General features: G+C 36.8%; 1 pseudogene; it reads right to left on the bottom strand.

Annotated features, from left to right (window-relative positions):
* Window positions 1–1,669: 1,669 nt before the first annotated feature.
* LOC148194501 (uncharacterized) lies at window positions 1,670–2,856 on the bottom strand (annotated as a pseudogene).
* Between the last annotated feature and the right edge of the window lie 5,433 nt (window positions 2,857–8,289).

Raw genomic sequence — 8,289 nt, 5'->3', positions numbered from 1 at the left:
AGTTTCATCAAAGTTTATGCATGTTGTTTGCTGGAAACCTTTTACAACAAATCTTGCTTTTCTTCTTTCGATTGAACTATTTGCTTTATACATTTTGAAGATTCATTTTAAGTCTATAATATTTTCTCCACCCTTGAATGACACTAATGTTCAAGTTTGATTAGAAATTAGAGCATTGAATTCAGCGTTCATGGCTTCTTTCCATTATGGCTTGATTAGGACCGCCTTAACATTTTCTGTTCTTTGTCATCTTCATAAACCTATATCAATCTTATGTATGTTTACTTAGACTTGTAAATTCTAATTTTGCTTTTGGTCACCAACTAGTGAGTGTTAGTGTTGGGTCGATTACTTTTAGTTTCAGTTTGACTGTTGTTTTCTACTAACTCTGTTAATGTTAAACATTCTTCTTGACTTTTTCTTAATGTATTTCTATCAGTCAAAGATTCACCAATATGTCTTTCATTTGTACTTTTGTTGGACCTGTGGTTTCTTCTTGATGACTTATAGTATTGTTGTCTAATTTAAGAGTATTGTTGATAATGGTACCTATAGAGTAATTAGGAAGCAAAACTGACATAGGTTCAGTTAATTCTTTTAAATAATTTCTTGTGTCAATGAAACCTTCATGAAAATGGAAGTGATTCTCATTGAAAATCACATGTCATGAAATGAAAATTATTTCATGAAAGTTAATGCATTTATATCCTTTGTATGAATTACTGTATTTAAGAAACACACACCTAGTTGTATGAAACTGAAGCTTATTTTGATTGTACAGTTTAAGATAAGGATAACAGACACAACCAAAAGGTTTCAAGTTTTCATAGTCAGGTTCTTTCTTGTAAACCAAAGAGTATGGACTTTTGTTTGGATTTATTGATGATGATAGTCTATTTATTAGGTAAACAACAATTGAGAAGGCTTCCCACCAGTAGTGTAGGGACATTTTGGCTTGTGCGAATAGGGTTAGGCCAAGTTTAGCAACATGTTTGTTGTCTTCTCTTAGCCTTGTTGTTTTGTTGAGAGGTTTAAGGACAACATATTCTAAATATAATTATTGATTATGAGGCAATCCTTTGAACAATTTAAATTCACCACTTCTATCACATTAATGATTTTAATTTTTCTGTTAAACTGATTTTCAACCATAGCTTTGAAAATGGTGAAGGCATATATAGTTTCTGATTTTTGCTTTAAGTAAAAATTCATGTGAAGCTACTAAAATCATCAAATGAACATAATATCTGAACTCAAATGGAGACAAAATTGGAGCACAACCCCTAACATTAGTATGAATTAAATCTAAAATTTCATTAGCATGTGAGGAAGAGTCTTCAAAAGACAACATATGCAATTTCCCAAATTGACAAATTTTACAAAATGTGAATGAATCACTAAATGATGTTTTCACATTGCATTCCTTCAATACCTTTTCCAAAACTTTATTGTTGGGATGTCCAAGTTTCATGTGTCAAACTTTCTTTAAGAGACATATTTATTGTCACATAGTTTATACAAGCCATTTTTAAGTTTTAGAAGAGTTGCCACAGACAATTTGTCCTTCACAGAGCAACTATTTTCATCAAACTCAACAAGAATATTGTTGTCAGTAGTCAATTTTGAAATACTCAACAAAATTTTGGTGATTTTTGAAACATAAAGAACATCATGCAGTGTGGCTAATACTTTTGCACACCTGACATATTAGTTTAGACATCCTACCTCTTCCTCTGCCACCTTTCGTGCTTTTGAAATTAGAACATCTTCAATCATTTTGGGATCCAAATTTGTAGCATTTGGACTCATTCTTGATAGAAAACTTTGCGAAGGCATTTAGATTAAAGCTATTGAGATTATTGAGTTGATATAATCAAATTTCAAAGGTTAACAATTGGGTTTGCATTCAACCCAACTGATGTTAATCTGATCAGACAGTTTGAATAGATTGTAATCAGGATCCAAATCATTTAGTGTATGAATAGAGTTAGAAATTTGTGAACCTGCCAGCTTTAACTTATCAGTAAGGTTTTTCATCTTGCTAAGATATTGCTCCATCTTTATTTCTCGTTTCTATGTGTTATGAAATTCATATTTAAGATAGACAATTATGGATATGGTGTGCACATCAGCAAGACTTGGAGCTTCATCCTAAAGCTGTTTAAATGTTTAATAATGAAGCAATTGAGTTGCAATGTCAATTAACATAGAATCCATCAACAATCCTAAAATGAATTGATCCTAGGCTTGCCATTCCTCATAACTAGGATTGACTTTTATTGTCGTGTTATCTGTAACAATGAATTGATCAAGACATTCTATTGTTCCTAGTATATAGCCATCAAGTTTATACCCTCTAATAACTAGTAATACTAGAGATTTTCATAGTGGATAATTGTCTTTGTCCAACTTGACAAAGATTGTAGATGAGAGGTCATTTTTCTAGCTGGCAGCAGATAACATGATTATTATGGTTATGGATCAAAAGCTTGGATACCAAGAGAAAGAAAGGTATTGAATCATCTATTTTTCATTAATAAGAACTTTTCCATGGGAATTAATGAGGTACTAAGATTCATAAGCAAAATGTGTATATTGAAAGATAGTAAATTCAGGAATATGAGTTTGAGAGGAGGTTACAAAAGCTGAATTAGCCTACATTAGATATGTTTAAGATGTAACAAGATTTAAAGAAGTTTTTTAGTAGTGTAAAAAAATGTGGCTTAATTTGTAACACCATGCCTAAATAATCAAAAGCCTAAAGTGAAAAGCCAAATACCAAGCAATTATAAATAAGATTACAATCATAACTTTTATTACCCAATATCCATGAGGACAATATGTCGTATGGGTCATAGCTAAAGTTAATAAACAATGCTCACTTATTTTTACTTAACTTAAGGATGTTCATTAAGAATTTGACCCAATTGTATATTAGATAGATTTCAAGCCTACATGGTGCATTTGGAAGTAGTTTACCTGATATAAATTCTATATTTACCTCTAGGTTTTGGAGAAAATTACATGAGGTTCTATGGATTCAATGAAGGCTTCGTTCTCATATTATCCTAAGTTGATGGTCAATCAACAAGGGATTCATTCTTTGGAAGACTTGTTAAGCTTATGTATTATTAACCACCTTGAAAATTGTGATGAAATTTTATTTTGGTAGAATTTACATACAATAATAATTTTAGACTAATATTTGCACGACTTACTTTGAAGCCTATAGGAAAGAAAAGATATGACTTTGCTACGTCGGTACCAATATGGACAAAACCTATTTGTTAAATTATAATTTCTTAAGCAAATATATACTAGAATGAAGGAATACAAGTCAACAAAAGTCTTGTATGGATTAGATGAATTGATATTTATATTTATAGCTAAAAATGATGCATTCTTCACAATGACACCTACTGCAAACGTTAAGAAAGTATTTGTATTAAAAAAATTAACACTTAAGTTGATTGACCCTGTCAACACTCAATTTTGTCCGGGTTGTAAAAAAATGTGTTTTTATTGGTTTTCTATTATTTTCATTTTATTTCATTTTTTATCTTTTGTTTTATTCTATTTCACTGTATTTAGATCTTTGCTTTTAATTTAATTTCTATTTTATTTTTTTTTGAATTAATTAGTCAAAATAATTGAAAAATAAAATTAAAATTAAAAATAAAGTAAAAAATAATAATAATAAAATAAAAAAATAAAATAAAATTGAAATAAGAAAATAAAAAAAAACGTGGGGAAATGATGTATGGGATGCATGTCTGGAGTGGGGGGACAAGGTGGTTAAGGAGAATTTTTTCCAAAGATTTTTGGAAGAAAAAAAAAAGGGAGGAGAATTTTGGTGGAGAGGGGACAGAGAAAACAGAGGGAAGGTGGTTATGATTCGGTTTTGGGGGCGGAAGAAAAAAGCACAGAAAAGCAAAGGGGCCTGGGATCTTCGTGGATCATCCATTGCTGAGGGGGAGATTATTCACAAAAAAAAAGACACGAGAGTGCAAGGGTTGGAAGAGCGGAGGAAAGGTGGAAGCAAGTCCACAGTAGAGGAAGGAGGGGGCTACTCGTTCATTGAAGGTAAGTATCCCTAACTTATATTAGCTACATCCATAGCCATTACTGATGTACAAATTTTCGGTTATTGTTTCATTCACTGTTTCATTCACTTCCCCCCAATATCACCCCTTATTCACGCTCGCCTCACCTTAATGCGAGTTGAGTCGGCCCATTGTCTTCCTTCGGTTTCTGACCGAATAGACTGCTACTCGTAGAGCTTTTGCTCCAGCTTCTATTTGCATCTGCATCATCAACAAAAGCACACTTCACTTTCTTCATTCTCTCCCATCATCTTCAACCCATGTACTTCGAGCCTTTGCTCGTTCTCTGCCAACGCCGCTTAACCTCTGAATAACCTGACCCGTTGGAGCTCACCTCATCACTATGTTACGAAGTGGTCTGGCCACAGCGGTTCGAGCTCTCGGCTATCTTTAGCGAGTTCACCACTCCAACACCATAAACATGGCTTTGCTGTATCCCTTCACCCAAAAAGCAGAGAATCAAATACGGTAACCACAAACTGAGTCAGACCATGAAACTATGCCTCTTTCCATCTCCAACCATCAAATGAATTTGAATGTAGAATGGTTACTCACCAGAAAATCATATAACAGAAATAAAATAACCGAACAATGGTTTCATCTTCACTGACTCATCCCCTCCTCCCTCGTTCCCTCCATCACCATAGCTGTATTCACACTCACGGCTATCACCATCCCCATTCCCAACCAAACAAACACAAAACATAGTATAGAGACACACAGGGATAGAAGACGGTGGTGTCATTAGGGCTAAGTTCAAGTCAGATCTGCCGCCAAGATCGATGGGAGCAGCGGTGAGAGTTGTGAGCTCTCGGAGTTGGAATCTAGCTCGCGCAAGTAGAGGGAACAAGTATTTTGAGCCGCCGTGAAGGGCGTGGTTTCTTCCGGCGTAGGTTGGTGGCGTTTGGTCTTGGCGACAACGGTGATGGCGACGCCTGGTCTTCTTGTGCCAGTAGCAGCGGCGGAGAGGATGGTTCGGTGGTTGAGGATAATGATGATGGGTGTTGATGACTCGAAGGAAATCGGAGATGAAGGCAGAGGAAGATGTGGGGTTCGAAGGGAGCGTTACACGGAGAAGAAGATGAGCTCGTAAGAGGGCGAGGGATCCGAAGCCGTGGCCAGCGGCGGTCCGAGTGTCATGGTGTCATGGCTGGGGATACTTTCGGCGTCAAGCAGCGGTGCTGGCGACGTCTTGCGCGGTGACTCGCGGCGACTGATCGGTGGCGGTGGTGGTGCGTGCGCGCGCAGTGGAGGCAAACCCCCCTGGGTTACCTTCTTCGAAGAAGACCCTAGATCTCTCTCATTTCCCTTTGGATCTGGGTTCGAGTGGTGGGGAGGAGAAGCCTGGGTCTCGGACGCTGCTGGCAAAAATGGGAGATGTCACTTGAACCCCTAGAGAATTCTGGGTTAGGAAACCACCCCGGTGGGCCAAGCCCATGAAAAATAAAAAAAATTGTTCTGCACTCCCCTTTTATTTATATTTCGCACCCCCATACCATCCTCGGGCCAGTGCTGGGCTTGGCCCAAGTAAACAAAAATTCCTTTCTACTTCGCACAGTCCCTGTTCTCACTTCCACACCCCTTTTAGCTTGGGTTTAGGCCCAATCTTTTTATAAAAGAAAAATGGTTTGGGCACCCCATTTTCTCATTTAGACACTCCCATCTTTTATTTAAACACCATTTTTTATTTATTTTATTTCATCATTAAGCTTTCCATATTATCTTTATTTTTACCCTTTATTTCTATTTAGTAACTCCCCTACTTTCTATTTTTCTATCATTATCTACTTTTAATTAATTAAAAATGAAATAAAAATATTTTGAAAGGGTTTAAGCACACGTGCGACCGCTCGCGTAGGCCTTGTGCTGAAAATCTTTTCTTTTTCTTATAAAAATTATTTCAAAAATACGTTTTAAAGGTTTAAGCACACGTGTGACCGCTCGCGTCGTCCTTGTGCTAAAAACCTCTTCTTCTTCCTTAAATAAATTTACAAGAAATGTTTTAAAGGTTTAAGCGCACGTGTGACCGCTCGCGTCGTCCTTGTGCTAAAAACCTTTTCTTCTTTTCTTAAATAAATTTACAAAAATATGTTTTAAAGGTTTAAACACACGTGTGACCGCTCGCGTCGTCCTTGTGCTAAAAACATTTTCTTCTTTTCTTAAATAAATTTACAAAAATATGTTTTAAAGGTTTAAGCACACGTGTGACCGCTCGCGTCGTCCTTGTGTTAAAAACCTTTTTCTTCTTTTCTTAAATAAAATTTCAAAAATACGTTTAAAGGTTGAACACTCGTGTGATCGTTCGCATCGTCCTAGTGTTCAATACTTTTCTTTCTTATTTACGTAATATTAAACGAGGGTATGAGTGCTCGTGCGATCGTCCGCATCAGCCTAGCACTCAATACTCTCAAGTTTTCCTAAATAAGTAAATAATGGTATGTGTGCTCGTGCGATCGTCCGCATCAGCCTAGCACTCAATACCCTTAAGTTTTCCTAAATAAGTAGATAACGGTATGAGTGCTCGTGTGATCGTTCGCATCGGCCTAGTGCTTAATATCGTTATCTCTCTTTTCAAAAATAATTAATTAAGAGTATTTAAATATCATTTTAAAGGAATGAGTACTCGTGCGACCGTTCGCGTCGGCCTAGTACTCGTTACCTTCTTTTTCTCGAAAATATTAAAAACATAAAAATCTCCAAAAATTAAAAACATCTGCTTTTTTCAAACAAACAAACAGTCTTTCAGCTAGAACTACGTAACCCTGATTTCTCATTTTGAATGAGAATACGTAGGAGCAAGGTCAATCCTTGTCGGGCCCAAAAAACTAAAAAATATGTTTTGTTTATTTAGAATTTTATTTTAGGGATAGTTAAACATTTTTTGAAAACCACATCAAAGTCGCGTATTTAGTTAAAGGTACTGCCTTAGGGCAGGCGTTGTAGGGTGCTAATACCTTCCCTACATGTAACCGACTCCCGAACCCAATCTTTGGTTTTCGTGGACCGTGCTTTATCGTTTTGAGGTTTTTCCATAGTTTTCCATAATAAACTATGGTGGCGACTCCAAATCTCTTTTCAAAACCCGTTTCTTATTTGGATCGTCGTCCCGTCGCGATTCCGGTTGCGACAGATGGCGACTCCACTGGGGACGTCTTTAGAGAGTCGAGCCATTTAATTAGATGCGCGAATTTGGTGTGGTTTTGCTTTGTGTTTTTCTTTCCCTTTTCTCTATCTATGCTTGATATTTAGAATAACTGCAATAACTGTGGAATATTGAACCCTAGGGTAGACAATATGTTTATATCTGCCTGGGAATTTTTCTGGTTGTTTTGCAGGTGAGGGTTTGGGGTGTGCATAATTTCCTCCCTTCACACACACACTTTTGGCATATCATGAGTGGGGCCCTATACCCGGGTCTGAGCGTAGCTTAGAATTAGAGGAGTTGTGTAGCGGTGTCACTCTGGGATGTACTTCCTGTTTGGCTATCGTGAGAACTCCAGCTAGAGTCTGTTCTCTTCATATGTGTTTTCACACCTAGTTGATTACTCGACTGTTGTGGAAATGCTATGAAGGGGGCCATAGCTCTAGTGACCTTTGACCTTTAGGTTCAGGGAACTACCCTTGTGAGATTGCATATACTTGACCTTGAACTCAAAGCAGTGAACCTTTGTTAGGGCACGATGGGAGGAATATGTACTTCTGTAACCCTCACGCTGTTCGTTTTTTTTTATGATATTACATTTCATACCATGCATGTGTTTTGTTTTGTCATGTTATTTTATTATCATGCATCATATTCATACATCATTTAGTAACATGTTAATTTTAAGGGAAATCACAGGTACCTACTTGACTTCATACGAGATGGATGTTAACACAAGATCCGATGCTACACGGCATGCCGACTCTTCCGATTTAAGAAAGAAGTATAGTCTAAGGACTCATGTTGGAAATTTGACCGGGCTGATAAACTTGGGCAAAAGGCTTAAGACTATAAAGAGAGAAACCTTTCAGAGAAGATATGGAAATTTGTTGAATTTAATGGAGGTTGAAGTACAAATACCCGCTATCACAGCCTTGGCACAATATTATGATTCTCCGCTTCGATGTTTCACATTTCAAGACTTTCAGTTGGCGCCAACCATAGAGGAGTTCGAGCATATCTTGGGTTTGCCATTGGAGGGCA

Source organism: Vigna umbellata, chromosome 8, assembly GCF_029865625.1.
Source record: "Vigna umbellata cultivar VRB3 chromosome 8, Vumbellata_1.0, whole genome shotgun sequence".
Lineage (NCBI taxonomy): Eukaryota > Viridiplantae > Streptophyta > Magnoliopsida > Fabales > Fabaceae > Vigna > Vigna umbellata.
Note: the sequence above shows the minus strand (reverse complement) of the source record. Positions and strands in the feature narration are given on the sequence as shown.